The 21,957-nt window shown below is 48.1% G+C and overlaps 1 protein-coding gene across 2 annotated transcripts in view; it reads left to right on the forward strand.

The window, feature by feature from the left end:
• LOC119970146 (tyrosine-protein kinase JAK2-like) overlaps positions 1-21,957 on the forward strand; it is a 274,667-nt gene that overhangs the window by 97,513 nt on the left and 155,197 nt on the right. The window contains exon 1 of one of the 2 annotated variants that reach the window (XM_038804241.1): positions 7,351-7,581. The exons of the other annotated variant lie outside the window; for it this stretch is intronic. The gene's annotated coding sequence lies outside the window, so the exon portion shown is untranslated. Of the gene's footprint in view, positions 1-7,350; positions 7,582-21,957 lie in introns of those variants that run through there. 2 annotated transcript variants of the gene reach the window in all.

Here is a 21,957-nt window from a genome sequence, read left to right on the forward strand (position 1 = left end):
CACGGTACCCTAAAACCTGACCCCCTTAATGATTTGTAGAAGGACTTTATACCCTTTAAAAGTGTTTATTAATCATTTATTGAATAGTGTTGACATTCTTGCTCTGACTCATTTGTTCAACATCTATGTAATGACATTATCTATATAATCATCTTTGGCGTATAGTGCGTCACATGTATCTGTGGGTAGCATATTAAATCAGTCTATGTCAAGAAAAAAAAATGAAATGTCATTCTTTTTTAAAATAATAAATTTATTTTGTGACAAATCAGTTGCAATCTCGGTCCCACAGGAAAGCTACCTCTTCTAAGTCAGTGTTCTTCAAACTTTTTTTCCGGGGACACATTTTTGCCAACCTTCAGGACCCAACCCGGCCGGCGTTCGCGCCCCACGCTGCCCAACGTTCACGCCGGCCGACATTCCCGCCCCACACCGGCCGAATTCCGTGACCCACGCCGGCCGACTTTCGCGACCCACGCCGGCCGACTTTCGCGACCCACGCCGGCCGACTTTCGCGACCCACGCCGGCCGACTTTCGCGACCCACGCCGGCCGACTTTCGCGACCCACGCCGGCCGACTTTCGCGACCCACGCCGGCAGACTTTCGCGACCCACGCCGGCCGACTTTCGCGACCCACGCCGGCCGACTTTCGCGACCCACGCCGGCCGACTCGCGACCCGCGCCGGCCGACTTTCGCGACCCGCGCCGGCCGACTTTCGCGACCCACGCCGGCCGACTTTCGCGACCCACGCCGGCCGACTTTCGCGACCCACGCCGGCCGACTTTCGCGACCCACGCCGGCCGACTTTCGCGACCCACGCCGGCCGACTTTCGCGACCCACGCCGGCCGACCTGCGTGACCCACATTTTGTCTTACCTTGTTTGCTGCTGTCAAAAATGGAGGAAATGGTTTTGGGTCCCTTTGGCCCTCGTACACATTCCTCCAATGGAACCTGTTGGACGAAGGTGAAGCCTTCCTGTGTCGGAAGCTATGGAGTCTCCATCTGTCCAAAGTTCTGCATTTTTTTCCTGTAAAATTTTAGTAAATAAACCACCCCCGCGAACTTGTAAAAAAAAAGAGTAAAATAAAATTTTTTAAATGAATAAAACCTCCCTGAACTTGTAAAAACAATAAAATGAATAAAATAATGAAAAAAAAATTTAAATGAATAAAACCAACTACAGAATTTTTAAACCTTGGCTGTAAACTTCTCAGCCATAAAGCGTCAAGTCTTCACAATGAATTTAATGTTTTCAGGATGAATTAAGCTGGGAAGGTGCAAGTGAGGTTGCAAGGGCCACTTTCTAAGGATTTAGCACTATTCCTGAATCCAGACAAAGAAATTACCTTCTCGTTCACTTCCCCAACCCTACTATAGATGGAGCTTTATCCTGCTCGAGCACATCTTACCATGGCAAAGAAAACCATCAACAATACCCTGAATTTTTAAGATTGCTGGAATACGTGGCTTCCAAGAATGGTGCAAGAAGAGCAGTGGAAAGTATTAGTGACCCCAGTTAGTGGATTTCTGATTCCGCGTAACATTTTAGGACTGGAGCGGTTTATCGAGATCGGGGGAAGTGAGGTCATGAAGTAGGGTTGCCGATCCTCCAGGATTGACCTGGAGTTTCCATGAATTGGTCAATCTCCAGGACAATGCGTGCATCCCTGGAGAAAAGTCATTGGGACTGTTGACTGGTGAATTATCGAACACTTTTCTTTTTCTGACCAGTTTATTATCAGTAAAATGTTTTACCCAGGTGCCTTTACTTATGAGATGAACAAAGGACATAACAGGTTTGAGGTTTAACCCAATTTTATTCACAGTTCTCATATTCGGTAACTATTATCTTATAGAAACTCTATTCTATTTGGGTGTTACAATCTTCAACATCACTCACACAAAATATGACTGTGCCTCACAGCTGAGCTCCAGGTATTACCCACACATAATGAAGAAGGCTGGCCAGGCTACGTTCACTCATTGTGGCTATCTTCTCTGGGCTCCGAGCCCAACGTTCCTTCTTCCTGGCGACGGTTGTACCTGGCAACGCGCAGGTTATCACTGATTATCTGTTCCGATATTCCTTCTTTTATACTCCTTCTGCTAGCACTGAGCCAGAGGTATATGCCCACATCTGGCCTGAGTTCTGTTGTCCCATCCAGACTTGAACTCATTAATGGGAATAAACAGGATGCTCCTGTTCAGCCAGGGTGATTCAATCAAGAGCCATTGCCCTCCGAAACACTCTTGTCTGACCAGCCATTAGCTCATTATGGAGTCTGATGGCCTCTTTGTTTGTCGGTCGTCCTGCTGAAAAACTTTTATTCCTTCCATATTCATAGTATGTTCTTTGTCCTGTTGTGTAAACAGGATACCTACCGTGAGCGGATAATCACAAAGTCCACATAGTGACATTGAGTTTTTGTGTTGACTTGTGCTCTTGCAGATGGCTCGAGTCAACTCCAGCTAGGGCCTATTTTGGTAGTTTCTGTTTCTGGCCTATGCATTTTTCCCCTTGTCAGCCTGTTCCCAGTCCCACAGGATTTTAAAAATGATTGGATTTCTTTGTAATTTTCTTGTCTTTTTCTCTTTACCAAAAGAAATAAGAGAAAAAGACTGTGTGGCTGTCAAATTAAGCATCATCCCAGTGTAGCATCAAAGAATTTGCAGTGCAGAAGGAGGCCATTTGGCCCATCGAGTCCGCACTGGCCCTTGGAAAGAGCACCCTACTTAAGCCTTGTGCTTCCACCCTCTCCCCGTAATCCAGTAACCTCCCCCCAACCTTTTGGACACGAAGGGCAATTTAGCATGGCCAATCCACCGAACCTATACATCTTTGGACTGTGAGAGGAAACCCACGCAGATAAGGGGAGAAAGTGCAAACTCCAGACAGAAAGTCACCTGAGGCTGGAATTGAACCTGGGACCCTGGAACTGTGGGGCAGCAGTGCTAACCACTGTGCCACCGTGCTGCTTTCCAATTGGCATAGTGAGCCAGTGCGTCATGAATGTTGGCCGACCAATAGCTGGAGTGTGGGATAAGTCACGTGATGAAGCCTCCAGGCAGGAACACATTTAATCACAGTAAGAAGTCTTACAACACCAGGTTAAAGTCCAACAGGTTTGTTTCAAACACGAGCTCTTCACGCCTCTTTAACCTGTGTTCACCCCCTATCTCTGGATCTGTAATGATTTGATTACCTGCAAATGCTCGCATTCCAAGCATTGTCCAGCATCTCTGACTTTGTCTTTATAAATGTTTCTGGAACATACCTCTCCATTCACCTGAGGAAGGAGCTGTGCTCCGTAAGCTCGTGTTTGAAGCAAACCTGTTGGACTTTAACCTGGTGTTGTAAGACTTCTTACTGTGCTCACCCCAGTCCAACGCCGGCATCTCCACATCACATTTAATCACAGTTTTTCATCATGAAGGCTTTCAAAGGGCAGCACGGTGGCACAGTGGTTAGCATTGCTGCCTACGGCGCTGAGGACCCGGGTTCGAATCCCGGCCCTGGGTCACTGTCCGTGTGGAGTTCTCCCCGTGCCTGCGTGGGTTTCACCCCCACAACCCAAAGATGTGCAGGTTAGGTGGATTGGCCACACTGAATTGCCCCTTAATTGGAAAAAAATAATTGGATATGCTAAATTTAAAAATAAAAATAAAAACGAAGGGTTTCAAACACCCCGGATGAGAAAGTTGAGGTAGGAGTGGTGTGGGACCCAATGAAAACCAGTGAGAACAGGGGTGACGGGTGAACAGAATTTGGTGCGAGTTAGGCCGCAGCAACATACTTTTGGGTGAGTTCCAGTTTACACAAGGTAGAAAATGGGAGGCCAGCCAGCAGTACATTGGAATAGCCAAGTCTGGAGATAACATATGCATGGATTAGAGTTTCTACGGCTGATGAGCTGAGATAGGGACGTAGTCTGGTGATGTTACGGAGATAACAGACACCGATGATGGCGACTACCATGGTAAGTCAGCTTTTTGAAGATGGAGAATTATTTTTAAAGTGCGTGGTAGTATCCAGCTGACCAAAAAATAAACCTTTTTAAAACTCAAAAAATATGTAGGTTCCATGAGTGTTGGATGGGGGTTTCTCAGGGATCTGGGCAAGCGTATTGCCTGAGTTTTAGTCAAAACCTTTAAGGCTAGACGAGATTAGGTGGATTGGCCATGCTAATTTGCCACTTAATGTCCAGAGATGTGCAGATTTAGGCTACAGAGTTACAGGGATAGGGTGGTGGACGGGAGAGTGGACCTGGATAGAGTGCTGTTTCAGGGTTGGTGCAGACTCGATGAGTCAAAGGGCGTCCTTCCGCACAGTAGGGATTCTATGAAGATGTTGCTTTCTGTCACTTATACTCTGAGCTGATAGCATAACCCAATTGTGTTAATTGATCTTTAGCTGGGTCTGTCCGTAGAATCCCTATAGTGCAGAAGGAGTCCATTCAGCCCATCAAGTCTACACTGACTGTCCGAAAGACCACCATCTCTGTAACCCCATGGCCAATTCACCTAACCTGCACATCTCTGTGACTATAGGCCACACAGACATGGGGAGAATATGCAAACTCCACGGATAGTCGCCCAAGGTTGGAGAGAATGGTCAACCTGTGGAATTCGCTACCACAGGAAGTATTTGAGGCTCAAAAGATTGCATGTTTTCAAGAAGCAGGTAGATATGGCACTTGGGGCTAAGGGGATCAAAGGATATGGGGGGAAGCTGGGATCAGGGGGCTACTAAGTTGGATGATCAGCCATGATCATAATGAATGACGGAGCAGGCTTGAAGGGCTGAATGGCCTTCTTCCTGCTCCAATTTGTATGATTCGATAATCTCAACAAAGAAGCAAAAGAAAAAGCATACAAAGTGGTGAGGATTAGTGGGAAGTCTTTAAAAAAGCAAGCAGAGGACAACTAAAAAAGCAATAAGTGGGGTGAAGATGAAATGAGTGCAAGCTCTCAGGAAGATGGGAAGAGTTTTTTTTCAGTGTATAAAAGCTAAGAGAGAGGCAAAAATAGACACTGGCCCACTGGAAAATGTGGCTGGAGAAGTAATAATAGGAAACAAATAAATGGCAGAGGAACTGAATAGTTACTTTACATCAGTCTTCACGGTGGAGACGCCAGTGGGATGCCAGGGTCCGGGATTCTCCGAGCCTCTGCACCCAAATTGCGCTCGGCACTGGGGCGTAGAATGGGGCGTCAGATTCGAGGACCGGAGAATCGCCGCCAGTTGGGGGTCATTGAAAGAGGCCCCCGTGGTGATTCTCCACCGGCAGCTGGTCACGTTCCCGTCGGCGTGGTTCTAACATGGTTCCACCCGGCGTGGAGGTTCACCTGAGGAAGGAGCAATGCTCTGAAAGCTAGTGATTCGAAACAAACCTGTTGGACTTCAACCTGTGCTGTAAGACTTCTTACTGTGCATTTGGAGAGGCTGGGATTACGTAAGAACGGTCAGCATGGTTTTGTTAAGGGGAGGTCATGTTGACCACCTTGATTGAATGTTTCAAAGGGGTGACCAGGTGTACAATGAGGGAAATGCATTTGACGGGGTGGCACGGCGGCACAGTGTTTAGCACTGATGCTTCACAGCTCCAGGGTCCCGGGTTCAATTCCGACTTGGGTCTCTGTCTGTGCGGAGTCTGCACGTTCTCCCAGTGTCTGCGTGGGTTTCCTCCGGGTGCTCCGGTTTCCTCCCACAGTCCAAAAATGTGCAGGTTAGGTGGATTGGCCATGATAAATTGTCCATTAGTGTCCAGGGATGTGCAGGTTAGGGTATGGGAATAGGAGGGAAGTGGGCGGTGCAGACTCGATGGGCCGAATGGCCTCCTTCTGCACTGTCGGGATTCTATGATTCTACTTTGACTCTACCAAGGATTTTGATGAGGTCACAAATGGGAGTCTGATAACAATAGTAAGAGCCAATGGGATCCAAGGAAATTTGGAAGCAGAGGTGTGTTTTTCTGACTAGAAGCCTGTGTCCAGTGGGGTCCCACAGGGAGCAGTGTTGGGGCCCTTGCTCTTTGTGGTTTATATAAATGATTTGAACTTGAATGTAGGAGGGTTGATCAATAAGTTTATGGATTGTATGAAAACTGGTGAGGTGATAAATAGTGAGCAGGATATAGATGGGTTGGTCAGATAGGCTGATCCGTGGCAAATGGAAATCAATGCCGATAAGTGGGAGGTGATGCACTTGGGCAGGGCAAACAAGGCAAGGGATAAACGGCAGTACCCTGGGAAGCACCAAGGATCAAAGGGATCTGGTTTGTTTTCCTTGAAGATGAGGAGACTGAGGGGGTTCATGATTGAGATGTATGAAATAATGAGGGGCATAGTGTAGACAGGAAGAAACCTATCCCCTCGGTGGAGGGATTCATGGCCAAGGGCATAGATTTAAGGTAAGGGGCAGGAGATTTAGATGGACACTGCCTGAAAGGGTGGTGGAGGCAGAGACTCTCCTAACATTTCAGAAGTATTTAGATGCGCACTTGCAAGGCTATGGGCCAAGTGCTGGAAAATGTGATGAGAATAGTTGGGCAGTCGTTTTTGACCGGCAATAGGCCGAAGGGCCTTTTCTGTGCTGTAGACCTCCATGGCTCTGCGCCTCCATGCAACATGTGCCTTGTGGCATGAACAACAATGTAACCCTGAGTGACTTGGGAGGAGCTTTCATTCTGAAAGTTTCCTGCCAGGATGTTTGTGAAGGAACAGTCTTCCTGTGAGCAGCAGAGGTTCGTAGCATTTTTGTTTCAACTTGTCAGTACAGCATATAGATTGTTGGGAACATTTCTCCAAGTAACTGTTGGGTAACAGCTGATTTCTCCCCCCCCCCCCCCCCCCCCTTTAAAAAAAATAAATAATGTTTTATTGTATAAAATGTGCGAGCACTCCAGTGGTCAACTGCAAATGAATTTGTTGGCATCAGGGGATTAGCGAACAACGTATCAACTCGGTTTTATTTTTGTCAGAGGTAACAAACCATTCAATGCTTCGTACCTTGGAGTTACAGAAATGAGTAAATTGAGAAAAGGTACATAGAGAAGCTTACGTCGGTATTCTCAGGCCCCTCTCTGTTCAGTCTCGGGAGCGTTTGCCGTTTCTCTGTTTCAGGAGTGCTGCAAAGTCATGCTGAGTATTTGCCTGACCCCTTTTGGGGAGTGAAATAAATGAGCTCTCTGCTTCACCACAGAGCATAGAGGGGGGCAGTGAGGCACCAATTGGTTCATGTGCAGCTGCTTTACTGAAATGAAGTGTTGTTGCACCATCACATTGCAATGACAAATAGGGAAGTTATACATTTCCTGACAGAATCTGCTGAAATGATTTAAAAGAGTGATAGGCGCGGAGCATTGTACACACCATGCAGCTCCGCTATAATAAATCTGTGCTATTTCAACGGGAATCGTCTGGTGTGTAGAATTAGACGCAGCTTAAGCTTTCAAACGGAGTCCTGTGGATCATGTAGCGTTTTTTTGATGTGCGGGCAATTTATTTATGTCGCCAGGGTGCATTTTTTTCTAAAAGAAAGTAAAGCTTTTCCTGGAGTGAGAACAGAGTTTTCATCTGGTGAGTGATGTTTTCCTTTTAAGTTTGCGGTTCTGGGATTTATGCCGATATTTACATGAGTCCCTTCCTCTTCGACCCCCGCATCATCTTGAAAACCATAGGCCGATACTTCACTGCTGTTGATTTTAAATCGTTAAACACTTCAAAGTTAATGAAGACTGTCTCGGAAACTCTTTTCATCTATGACACAGTAACTTGTAAAAGTGAATATAAAATTAATACTGTGCCATGTCTCTCAAAATGCTGGTGTTAACTTGCAGCATCAATATGTTGCTGTGTCAGTGTCACATGTGGAATGCTTTTTAAAGTTGTCAATTGCAAATAGGTGCAATAAGAAAGCAGCTATTCAGGATCCTTCAGGCTCACAAAGGGAAGAGAGCTTTAGTTATGAGCCATATTTTGAGTATGGGGTGAAATTGGTGTTTTAAGCCATTTTCCAGAAGTGGGCTAGTGGACTGGGATTAAAAGAATGCATGACGTATATAGAACATAGAACATAGAACAGTACAACACAGAACAGGCCCTTCGGCCCTCGATGTTGTGCCAAGCCATGATCACCCTACTCAAACCTACGTATCCACCCGATACCCGTAACCCAACAACCCCCCCCTTAACCTTACTTTTTAGGACACTACGGGCAATTTAGCATGGTCAATCCACCTAACCCGCACATCTTTGGACTGTGGGAGGAAACCGGAGCACCCGGAGGAAACCCACGCACACACGGGGAGGACGTGCAGACTCCGCACAATACAATGCTTAATACAATGGATGAAAGTTAATTTTGCAGTGTAACCTATTATTTATTCGACACGGTAAAATGTTGTGATCACTTTCGGAAACAGTGCAAGTTAAATGGATGGAGGTGAAATTGGTGTTTTAAGCCTTGTTTTTATTTTCCAGAAGTGGGCTAGTGTACTGGGATTAAAATAATGCATGACGTATACTGAAGACAATGGATGAATGTTAATTTTGCAGTGTAATCTATTATTTATTCGACACGGTAAAATGTTGTGATCACTTTTGGAAACAGTACAAGTTAAATTGTACCTCCTTGTGCACGAGCCCTTGTGCATGAGCTATTCATTAAATTTTTCAGGCTTGAGTACTCTTTTTCAGACATGAGCATAACCAGTATGTCCAACTTTTCATCAGATAAATGATTTGCTTATGAATTTACAAGTGCCCCGTCCATAAAATGTAGATTTACCTATCAACCACCAGACTGTTTACCTGCTTGATTCCTTTCAATAGATAAAGAAGAAGAATGTGCATTTATATAGTGTCTTTCACAGCCTCGGGACTTCACCGCCAATGAAGTACTTGTGAACTGTAGTCAGTGATGTAATGTAGGAAACAGGGCATGGAATATCCTTCACTCCATGATTACCATCAGACCAGACCACCAACCCTGCGCCAATGAGTACAGGAGAGCAGGCTAAAAGTGATGAAAGTCTTTGTCAACAGTGCTGTCAAGTGGCACTCGCACAGTAATGACTGATGCTCAGTTTTGCTTCTCCCAGGGCTACTGGGCTCTTGACCTCAAAAACAATCTTGGTCCAAAAATAGACAAAAGAGTTTAATTCAAAGAGGTGAGGCTGGATGCCCTTGACATTAGGATAGCATTTTGACTGAATGTGGCATCAAGATGCTGTAGTAAAATTGAAGTCAACGGGAATCAGGGTGGAAATCTCTCCTGATTGAAGTCATGCTTAGCACAAAGGAGGATTATGGTTGTTGGAGGCCAATCATTTCAGTCCCATGATGTGGTTTCAGGGGTTTCTCAGGGTCGTGTCCTAGGCCCAAAAATCAGCTACTGATTTGTCAATGGTCTTCGCATCCATTATGAGGTCAGAAGTAGGTTTGAGCACGGTATTGCATATTTGCAACTCCAATAACTGAAGCAGTATGTGTCATATATAGCAAGACCTGGATAGTATTCAGGCTTGTGCTGAAGTGGCAAGTCACAGAGGCATTATCCAAGTGCCAGGCAATGACCATCCCAACTAGAGAAAATCAAACCATGTTCCATTGATATTCAACAGCAATACCATTGCTGACTCCCCACCACTCACATCCTGGAGGTTACCATTGACCAGAAATTTCTCTTGACCAGCCATACAAATACTGTGGCTACAAGAGCAGGTCAAAGACTGGGAGTCCTGCATTGAGTACCTAATCTCCTGACCAGGCAAAGCCTGTCCACCATTTGCAAGGTACAAATCAGAGTGTGATGGAGTACTGTCCACTTGCCTGGATGAGTGCAGCTCCAACAACACAAGAAACTAGGCACAATGGCAACATGTCTACCATCTACAAGTTGCACTGCAGCAATTCATCAAGCCACCATCAACCGTGCCATTTCAAACTTGTCACCAATACGTTGATGTACATGGAACACCACCCCCTGTAGGTTCCATTCCCTTCCGAACAGCACTGTGGCAGCACCTGCAACACACGGACTGCAGTGGTTCACAAAGTGGTTCGACATCATCTTCTCAAGGGCTATTAGGGATGGACAACAAATGATGGCCTAGCCAATGACTCTCTCGTCCAGTGGAAGAATTAAAAAAATACTGTGCATTCTGCAGTGTGAATCTGAAGATGATTTAACCACAACAAACGTAATTACAATTAACAGTTATCTACGTGTTTGACAGATTTCTAAAAAGTAAAGAACACTACAGGATATTGAGGTCTTGTCCTCGAATATTTTGTCTGAAAGCTGGGGCTTTGTAGCTTTTCAAAGATATGTAACAAAATAACTTAAGGTTTTAAGAAGTGACTGTCCTCCAATGCTTTTTTATTTGGCCTTGTGATGTGGGTGTCCCTGGCTGGGCCTGCATTTGTTGCCCATCCTTAATTGCCCTTGAACTTGGCTGGGATATTTCAGATTTAGCTACATTACTATGGATCTGGAGTCGCTTGTTGGCCAGACCAGGTGAGGATGGCGGTTTTCCTTCCTGAAAGGACATTTGTGAACCAGATGGGTCTGATGTTGGAAATGCTCTTTCATCGTCTTGTGTCCTCAACTGAACTGAGGAGAAAGCCAAGCCTCATGAGGATTTAATGAAACTATGTTATGACACAAATTGGGTGTGATTCTCAGGCCCGTTCGCCACAGGTGCAAATCCTATTCTGGCTGCTAAGTCTGGTCAGAGGTCCATAACGGGATTGGCGGTGGTAAGATCTTCCCCGATCCCGCCGGCGATGTAATCAGGTTCGCGCACAGAAAGGGTGTGAACCTTATTTCCACAAATTTTCAGTTCATCGAAATGTCACACACAAGGCTCAATGCCTTTGCTTCCCGTGTCTTCGCACGCTAGCGGGAATTATTAACTGACCTTCAAAAACGAGAAGTGCCGTTAAATCAGGCGAGAAAACCTGTGAATCCAGCGAATTCACACAGCTTTTCTCACCTGATCCAACGCTCTGTGCAATTTTGAGAAAATTCCACCCGTTGTCACAACATTGTAGACATCCAGTGATGCACGGTCATCCTTTCTTGTGTTGTATAAATCCCACACTATTTGTCAGTACATAAGTTAGCTTTACACCAGCTTCAGATGTTTTGTTCCTCGTAAAATAAATTCTTGTTGCCAGAGTTTGAGACAATAATGCAGCTCTCCAAAACAGTAGCTTTGATTATTATTCAACATTTTATTAGTGTCTTCAAATAATACAACTTCTGCATTTCTTTTTCAAGTTGTTTCTTCCCTGGGGGGGGGGGGGGGGGGGGGGGGGGGGGGGGGGGGGGGGAGGGAGAGAGGTGTTGTGCATATAGTGGATGCAATAAAAGGTGCAGAAGAAGCAAAATGGATCAAGATGTTGAACGTGAAGTGTGTGGGATGTGAAGCAAGGAAGGAGTGATAGAAATGGGTGGTACTTTAATGGTGGCATGTGAGGAAAGGAAAAGGTGTGCATGCTTGCAATGAGGAAGTGGTGTTTTAATTATGTTGTGTTTGTCTGTTAAATGATGTAATGGAGAGCAGATTATGGCATATAAAGGTTAGAATTAACATGCAATGTGGGCTGGATTTAAGTGTATGTCGGCTGCTCCTCAATTCGTGGGTGACGTTTACTCAGTGGTGAGTTTATGCCATGGAGTCTTCATGTGACTGAATAGGTCAATTCTTGACCCACAGATCATTGGGCACAAGGAGCACCGTGTCTCATGAAATACTGGGATCCTGAGCGAAGGAGTTTGCTCCCTTTTCCGTCCCAGCAGCTTCCCTGCCTCATCACACAGACGTTGGGACTAAAAAAGCGTGAGGCAACATGACTGGCAAGTTGTTGTCGCTTTGAATGATTGGTAGCAAGCTCTTCACAGCCATTAATGTGAATGCTGCTACACATCTTAGAGAGCTTCAGAGTGTTGTTGAAGCATTTTCTTTATCCCTCCTCAAATGTTGGCCATTTGAGAGTAGAGAAAAGCAAGACTTGTTCAGGAGATGCTCTTCGGCCACCTGGAGTGTCCAAGTGTTTGAACATTTAATGTTTCTTTGCCGGTACTCCCATTGAATCCGAAGAATGTGGTGGCGGCATTGCAGATGGAGTTTTTCTAGCGCTGTTACATGTCATTGATGGACAGTCCAGGTCTTCACTGCAGTACAAGAGTGTGGTGACAACAACTGCCCTATGCACTCGGACCTCTGTTGATTTTTGGAGGTCTTTGTTGTCACTCACTGCTGTAGTTTGTAGAAGGTTGAGCCGGCATAGCTGATCTAATATTGAATCCCCATCGTCAATGGTGGCCTCTTGAGAGAGGAAGTGATTACCAAGGTTATAGGAAGTGCTCAAGAAATTCAAGTCTCCTTCAACAAATACAGGAGGTGAAATATTTGGTTGATCAGGTGTGGGTTGATATGAGATTTTTACTGCCAACATTCAAGGATAGGTCAAGTTTCTTTTAAAAAAAAAAAATAATTTTTATTGAATTTTTTTGAAAAATATATAGCAACAGAACAATAATAATAATAACAATAATAAACACCCCCCGACACCCGCAACAACGCATATAACGAACCCACCCCCCACCCCCCCCATACCCAATAAACAACAAAATTTATTAACAATAATTAACTTAACATAAACAATACCCCCCCTGAACCCCCCGCGGGTTGCTGCTGCTGCTGACCTAGTTCCTTATCGTTGAGCCAGAAAGTCGAGGAAAGGTTGCCACCGCCTAAAGAACCCCTGTACCGATCTCCTCGGCGAATTTGACCTTCTCCAGCTTAATGAATCCTGCCATGTCATTGATCCAGGTCTCCACGCTTGGGGGTCTTGCACCTTTCCATTGCAACAAGATCCTCCGTCGGGCTACGAGGGACGCAAAGGCCAAAACACCGGCCTCTTTCGCCTCCTGCACTCCCGGCTCCACCCCAACTCCAAATATCGCGAGTCCCCAGCCTGGTTTGACCCTGGATCCTACCACCCTCGACACCGTCCTTGCTACCCCCTTCCAGAATTCCTCCAGTGCCGGGCATGCCCAAAACATATGGGCATGGTTCGCCGGGCTCTCCGAACACCTGATGCACCTGTCCTCACCCCCAAAAAACCTGCTCATCCTCCTCCCGGATATATGAGCCCTGTGCAGTACCTTGAACTGGATGAGACTAAGCCTCGCACGTGAAGAGGGGTAGTTCACCCTCTCCAGGGCGTCCGCCCATGTCCCCTCCTCAATCTGCTCCCCCAGCTCCACTTCCCACTTAGCCTTCAGCCCCTCTACCGACGCCTCCTCCACCTCCTGCATCACCTGGTAGATGTCAGACACCTTCCCATCCCCGACCCACACCCCCGAAAGCACCCTATCTCTTACCCCCCATGGGGGCAGCAAAGGGAACCCCTCCACCTGCCGCCTAGCAAACGCCTTAACCTGAAGGTACCTGAACATATTCCCCGGGGGGAGCTCAAACTTCTCCTCCAGCTCACCCAGGCTCGCAAACCTCCCGTCAATGAACAGGCCTCCCAACTTCCTTATGCCCGCCCTGTGCCACCCCAGGAACCCGCCGTCAATGTTCCCTGGGACAAACCGGTGGTTCCCTCGCAACGGGGCCTCCACCAAGCCCCCCACTCCCCCCCTGTGTCGCCTCCACTGCCCCCAAATCTTGCGGGTAGCCGCCACCACCGGGCTCGCAGTGTACCTCGTTGGAGGAAGCGGCAACAGCACCGTTACCAGTGCCTTCAGGCATGTGCCTCCACAGGACGCCACCTCCAACCGTTTCCATGCTTCCCCCTCCCCATCCATTATCCACTTACCAACAAGACGTTAGCCGCCCAACAGTACCCAGAGAGGTTGGGCAGCGCCAGCCCCCCACTATCCCTGCCCCGCTCCAAAAAGACCCTCTTCACCCTCGGAGTCCCGTGCGCCCAGACAAATCCCATGATGCTGCTGTTCACCCTCCTAAAAAAGGCCCTCGGAATGAAAATGGGGAGGCACTGAAACAAAAACAAAAACCTCGGGAGCATCGTCATTTTCACGGACTGTACTCTACCCGCCAACGACAGCGGCAGCATGTCCCACCTCTTAAACTCCTCCTCCATCTGCTCCACCAACCTAGTAAAATTAAGGTTATGCAAGGTCCCCCAACTCCTAGCCACCTGAACCCTCAGGTACCTAAAACTCCTCACTGCCCCTTTTAGCGGGAGCCTACCAATCCCCTCCTCCTGATCTCCCGGGCGTACAACAAACAGCTCGCTCTTGCCCAGGTTCAACATATAGCCCAAGAAACTCCCAAACTCAGCAAGAATCTCCATCACCTCCGGCATTCCCCCCACCGGGTCTGCTACATGCAGCAGCAAGTCATCTGCATACAGCGACACTCGGTGCTCCTCCCCACCCAGCACCAGACCCCTCCACCTCCCCAACTCCCTGAGCGCCATGACCAGAGGCTCAATTGCCAAAGCAAAAAGCAAGTGGGACAGGGGGCACCCCTGCCTCGTCCCACGGTAGAGCCTGAAGTACTCGGACCTCCTCCTGTTTGTCACTACACTCGCCATCGGGGCCTTGTACAGCAACCTCACCCACTTAATAAACCTCTCACCAAACCCGAACCTCTCTAACACCTCCCACAAGTACCCCCACTCCACCCTGTCAAAGGCCTTCTCCGTATCCAATGCCACCACAATCTCCGCCTCTCATTCTGCCGCCGGCATCATTATCACATTTAGCAGCCTTCGCACGTTAGTGTTCAGCTGCCTCCCGCCTGATCTTCATGTATCACCCCCAGCACACAGTCCTCTATTCTAGTGGCCAAGATCTTCGCCAGCAACTTGACGTCCACATTCAGCAGTGAAATTGGCCTATATGATCCACACTGCAAGGGGTCCTTATCCAGCTTCAGGATCAGGGAAATCAGCACCTGTGACATCGTCAGGGGCAAAACACCCCCCTCCCATGCCTCATTAAAGGTCCGAACCAACAGGGGGCCCAACAGGTCCGCGTATTTCTTATACGCCGGGAACCCATCCGGTCCCGGCGCCTTCCCCGACTGCATGTTGCCAATCCCTCCGACCAGCTCCTCCAACTCGATCGGCGCCCCCAGTCCCTCCATCTGCTCCTCCTGCACCCTTGAAAATTGCAGCCTGTCCAAAAAGCTCTCCATCCATCCCCCCCCCCCCCCCCCACCACCACCGGCGGCTCCGATCGGTACAGTTCCCTGTAGAAGTCCCTAAAGACCCCATTGACCTCTGCCCCCTGCCGCACCACATTCCCTCCCCTATCCTTCACTCCACCAATCTCCCTAGCCTCGTCCTGCTTGCGAAGCTGATGCGCCAGCATCCTGCTCGCCTTCTCTCCATACTCATAGACCGCTCCCTGCGCCTTCCTGCACTGTGTCTCCGCCTTTCTGGTGGTCAATAAATCAAACTTGGCCTGCAGGCTACGCCGCTCCCCCAGCAATCCCTCCTCCGGGGCCTCCGCATACCTCCTATTGCACTCAACAGCTCCCCCACCAGTCTCTCCCTCTCCCCCTCTCCCTATGGGCTCGGATGGAGATCAGCTCCCCCCTAATCACTGCCTTCAGAGCCTCCCACACCATCCCCACCCGGACCTCCCCAGTATCATTGGCCTCGAGGTACCTCTCAATACATCCCCGGACCCTCCTATACACCTCCTCATCAGCCAACAACCCCACGTCCAGACGCCAAAGTGGGCGCTGGTCCCGCACCTCCCCCATCTCCAGATCCACCCAATGGTCCGAAATCACTATAGCCGAATATTCGGCATTCTCCACCCTCGGGACCAGCCCCCTACTCAGGACAAAGAAATCAATACGGGAATAAACCCTATGCACGTGGGAGAAAAAAAGAGTACTCCCGAGCCCTCGGCCTCCCAGACCTCCAGGGATCCACCCCTCCCATCTGGTCCATAAACCCCCTCAACACCTTGGCCGCCGCCGGCCTCCTGCCTGTCCTTGAACTAGAACGATCCAGTAGGGGATCCAGCACCGTATTGAAGTCCCCCCCCCCCCATGATCAGGCCCCCCACCTCCAGGTCAGGAATGCGGCCCAACATACGCCTCATGAAACCAGCATCATCCCAATTTGGGGCGTACACATTAACCAACACCACCCTACAGCTTACCGCTCACCATCACATATTTGCCGCCACTATCAGCCACAACCTCAGACGCCTCAAACGCCACCCTCTTCCCCACCAGGATCGCCACCCCCCCCGGTTCTTCGAGTCGAGCCCTGAATGGAAAACCTGCCCCACCCACCCCTTCCTCAGAAAAACCTGGTCCGCCACCTTCAGGTGAGTCTCCTGGAGCATGGCCACGTTCGCCTTCAGCCCCTTCAGATGCGAAAACACCCGGGTCCGCTTAACCGGCCCATTCAACCCCCTCACGTTCCACGTGATCAGCTGGACCAGGGGGCACCCCGCGCCCCTCCTCCGTTGACTAGCCATAGCCCATAGCCCCCCCCCCCCCACCCCCCGCAGCAGCTCCTTGGCACCGCTCCCGCGCGGGAAAACGGATCTGGTATCCACGCCCCTTGTCTGCAGCTCCACCCCCCTCATCCCGCAGCGCGGGAAACCAGAGGAAAGCCCGAGCTTTCCCCCTACCCCACCCCACCCCCTCAACGCAGCTCCCAAATAGCAGTCCCAACCCATCCACCAGTCCCGTACAAACAAAAACAGATCAACCACAGACCCCAACACCCCCCTTAAAACACAAAACCATAACCAACAACATCCGAAAGCGGGAAAAAAAACCAAACAGAATAACCAGCAACAGCATATACAGTGATACAAAAAACCCCCACAGCCCCCAATCCCTAGTTCGAGTCAAACTTTTCAGCCTGCACAAAGGCCCACGCCTCCTCCGGGGACTCCCAATAGTAATGTCGGTCATTGTAGGTGACCCACAGGCGCGCAGGCGGCAGCATGCCGAATTTCACCTGCCTGCTGTGGAGCATAGCCTTCGTCCGGCTGAACCCGGCCCTCCGCTTAGCCATGTCCGCACTCCAGTCCTGGTAGACGCGCACTGCCTCCACTCCTCAGGGGCTCCACCAGCCGCCATTTTGTCCACCTTCCCCCGCTTTTCCAGGGGAGCTGCTGCCGTTTTTCTCCTCGCCCCACTCCGGGTCCGCTCCATAAATCCCGGGGGGGGGGGGTTTTGCTCCAGACCCCTTTATCCACCGGGAATCGTTGAATCAGCGCCGTTTGGGGCCCTTAAAAGAGCCCACAAGTCCTATTAAAGCGGGAGCTGCCGAACGTGCGGCTTAGCTCCGCGTAGCAGCAACCAGAACTCATAGGCCAAGGTTCTTGTGTGCAGAATTGAAGAGAGCGAGAGTGGCTTGTAAATTTGGTGCAGAGTGGGAAACAACATTGTAGTCATCCACAAGCAGGAGAACATATATATCAACATATATGGCACAGAGGTGACTGACGTTAAAGAGTTTTTCATCCAGACGATATATTTTTTTTTAAATTTAGATTACCCAATTATTTTTTCCAATTAAGGGGCAATTTAGCCTGGCCAATCCACCTACTCTGCACATTTTTGGGTTGTGGGGGCGAAACCCACGCAGACACGGGGAGAATGTGCAAACTCCACACGGACAGTGACCCAGAGCCGGGATCGAACCTGGGACCTCAGCGCCGTGAGGCGGTTGTGCTAACCACTAGGCCACCGTGCTGCCCTCTCCAGACGATATTTAATACTGACACCACAAAAGCAGTTGATCTTTGAAGTGAATAATTACTGTCAAGTCGATTGTAGATAGTATGGGGGTGATCACAGGGCCTTGCTGGAGACCAGTCCAGATTTTGAAGGGGCCGGTTTCAGACCTCCTACTCGTGATGAAGTTTCTTAGTCATCTGCATCCTTGGAGCACAATCCACAGAGCCCTGTGATTTACTGATTCAAATGCTTTGGTCAGGTTGATGAGTGCAATGAAAGGTTCATGCTATTGATTTCAACATTTTTCCTGGATTTGCCTGATCGAAAGCCAGACTGTGTCTCTGGGAGGAATTCCTGAGCATCAGGAAGTAGGATAATTAGAAGAATGCATGTCGGGATGTTCCCTACTGAGGACAAGAGGTAAAAACCTCAGTAATTTCCACAACACAATTTAGCTTCCTCCTTAAAGATATTTACAATCGTAACAATCCTGAAGTTGGGGCAGAGGTGGAAAAGTTTGCCGATCACTGCAACTGACCGACAATCTGAGGTCCGTCAGTGGCATTAAGCTATATTGAGAGCGGAAGATGAATCATGGTACAGAACATCCCCAATGACTATACTGCTCATTTAAAAAAAATGCTAAAGACACTCCTCAGGACAAAGAAGGTTGCATGCAATTAAAACTCAAGATAGTAGTAAACCATGTCAGTGCTGTGGTGCCAGAAGGCCTCACAGGTATGAACAGTGTCCTGCCAACATGGTCGAATGCTTCCAGTATAAAAGGCTGGGACACTTGGGGAGAATGTGCAGACCAAAAACCTCTAAACATACAGCGGATCACCAGAAAATCTTTGCACAAAAAACCATCAAAAAAATAGAAGTGTCACAGCATGATGGAAGAACAACAATGCTTCCTAGGAGTGATTTGTGCCATGCAGCAAGTGCGCCAGTCCTGTTTGATAGAGAACTGTGGCTAGCCAAGCTCTGGCTGTGGACAACAGACAAGCATTTTATGGCCCAGGAAGGATCAGACTACTAGTTATAAGCACACTTCTCGAACTGTTCCAAAATGGGAACAATAGATACTGGAGACGCCTTTTAGACAAAGCTTCATGTGATGCGCAGTCAGGAAATTGCCTGTATTGCCCTCAAACTCGACAAAGGAGCGGAAGATATCATGAAACAGGCAGCCATTGAGTATATCAAGTGGGAGACCATCAAAACTTTCCACAGTGCTGATGTCCTCGATTGGGATTTCAATGCAAAACTTTTGACAAACTTTTGTGCCTGATGTAGATAATCCAGCTTCCTTTCAAAACAGATAAAGGTAACATTCTTCAACCTGCAAGAGGAAACAGGTCCAGCTGGTTTGCTGAATACCTGAGTGTGACTTCATTATTCGGAGAGGATCAAAGTCGAAACCCAGGTGATAGGAGGTGATGGCACCATCCAGCATTTACCTTCAATATTGGTACCTTAGTAAGTGCACCCACACTGATCCATTCACCAGAACTGGTGGCTCTGGGTGTAGAAAACCCAAACAGGTGAGGTCACCCTGTCTATGTTAGTGGTTACTGATCATACTATCACATTGGGGTTGCTGCAGTTGGAGAATAAGCTAGACGTTACTCAAATGCCTTCCTCAGCACTATAATGCAGGATTCCTCGATACATCAGGAGTCATCGCTCTGAAGACTAAGCGCGGCAGACTAAATTGTTAAAAAGAATCCGCATTACTTCAATGAACGAGGATAGGGAACAGAGTCAAGGTGAAGGAAGAGTTAAACCTGTGACGTCCGGCCTCGAGAGGGAAATTGCTAGGGAAAAGTACAGCAGACAAGAGAGGAAGGAAAGGCTCACGTATTGAGCCTCAGACAGACAAAACACCAAGTGCTGCAGCTTCTCCTGAAGGACAGCTGAAGTCAGAACATGGAAACCAGACTGCCAATCCCCGAAACTTCAAAACAACACCGTCAGGGAGAGGTTGTGAAACCATCAGACCGTTAAAAACCTGTGAAGGCAGGGACTTGGTGGAGGGAAGGGGTAGGATGGAAATATAAATGGGAATATATTTGGAAAAAGACTTGTAATATTTGGGTGTTGAAGGCTAAAAAAGTCAATGTTGAACGGCGGAAATCATGCCCTCCACATGATGATGATGATGATTGATGATGTAAAGGGAGCCACGTGATTAGTTGTAGTCTGAATGATCTTGAGCTGAGGAAGTCTACTGTCTTGTATACCTATACATAGTTATGTTTTACAATGAATAGTTACTGTTCAGATACTTATGGGTGAGATATTCCAGCCGTTCCTGCTGATGGGATTATCCGCTCCCTCCAACTGCGACCCCTGCTGTGGGTTCCCTGGTGGAAGAGGGTGCAAACCGAAAAATAAACCCCATCCTATGCCTCTGAAACTCTTCCTTACAGCAACATACAAAAAAGTATTGACGGGACTTGCACACGAATGCAAGATGATAGATTATCGATAGGTAGCCACTCTAGTAGCTGAAGGCATTTTTCAGTGTATTGCTATCTGTGTGCAGACCCAAAGGTCCCAGGTTCAAATCCTATAATGCCAGGACCCAAGGCACCAGGCTTCCGTAGGAATGAGTGAGGGAATGGGAACAATAGGGAACCAAAGCTATTAGCAAGGTTGACTTAAATTTACATGGGAGTGTTAAAATCAGAGTGTAAAATGGTTTTGAAATGACAGGTTAAATACCAAGGAAACCAAAAAGCAAATCAAAACAGTATTCTAATAATGAATCTTGTCTTGTGCTGTTTTCACTGCTTCTGTGCCTGTGTTCACCCATTTAACACAACGACCGCGCATACCAAGAAAAGCCTGCCTCCTTGGCCAATTCTATTTTGCCTTGAAGTACTTACCTTAAAGATGTCCGAGGATCTGCATTTTCTTTACACCGCTCCTGATGCCAATTGCCCAGGTGGCAGGACCAGTTGCATGTGCCTACTTGGCACACCATGTATTCACCAGCACTGCAGCTGGACGGATCCACAGGCTGGCCGATGCCCGCGGGCCACTGTTTATCCGCATATTTTCTCAGGCATGAGAGCTTGCTGAAGGAAGCAAGTGAAGGAAGATTAGAGGGCATGTGGACCACAAGGGAGAAAGAGAATTAGGATTCTGGAGAATTTGAAATTGGAAATGGGAGGCTTCGGTGAGCAGCTGACGAGCAAAGTGAAAGACGATGAGTATTCAAGAACCGAACAGAGTATCTGTGTTGCTCATTCTGGGTGAGTGTGCTTAACACTCGATTTGGCTCTGTTTCGTTACTTAGCTCTGGAGTCGCCAGGTATCTTTAAGATACCGCCACAAGTTTCAAGGTCAAGTTCAAAGCAATAAAACTATACACCAATTAGTAAGTTCAAACAAATGAGTTTATTATAACACAATTATAATCTACTCCTGCACACGCTAAGATGACTAAACTATTCCTACCACTAAATAAACCAATACTTATTTTAAAGGGAACTGCCGGATCAGGGGACAAGGCCTCTTGCTCTGCACTGATCCGCAGACTTCAGGTTGGTACGAGTTAAAAAGGGGTCAGGAGTGTCTATCTCTGGTAGCGATCGTTGTGAGACACTTACTTGCTGGCGGCTGCTGTCCCAAACCTCTCCTCTCTCTCGGTCAAGGTCTTCTTCGGTAAAAGGCTGGTCGAGAGGCTGGTCCAGAAAGGAGGGCTGGTCAAGAAGAACGAACCGTGTGGCACCTGTTTTTTATAGGTCCTAGGGCTTCGCGTCCTTTTGGGCGGACCCATTACCTGCTGGGAATCGATTGGGTCTCTTCCCAATCGATTTGTTTGAATCCCCCCAATACTGAGGCTGTCCCTCGGTTGCTGGGCGGGCCTTCAGGTGCTTTGTTTTCGAACCCCGCTGGTGCCGGGGTGTCTGGTTTCCCATACACTGTTGCAATCACTTCCCTATTTGTGTCCATTGTCCCTGGGATCGTTCCATTACTATGTTAACTATCCCGGAGATTGCCTCATTAGTATGCGGAATGTTTGTTTCGGTGCTGTCTGCTCTCTTAGCAGACAGAATACACATTGGCTTGGTGCAGCCTGCTTGTGCTGCAAACTTTGTCCATTTTAACCTGCAAGCTTTGCGTTCCTCCATTTTGTATTGAGGGAATGGCCAACATCGGTGGCTACATCTGCCCTTCGGCAGATCACCACGACTATTGTGGAATGGTTGCAACTTGGGTTAGAGAGTGCTGTAGAAGA

Source organism: Scyliorhinus canicula, chromosome 8 (assembly GCF_902713615.1).
Source record: "Scyliorhinus canicula chromosome 8, sScyCan1.1, whole genome shotgun sequence".
NCBI lineage: Eukaryota > Metazoa > Chordata > Chondrichthyes > Carcharhiniformes > Scyliorhinidae > Scyliorhinus > Scyliorhinus canicula.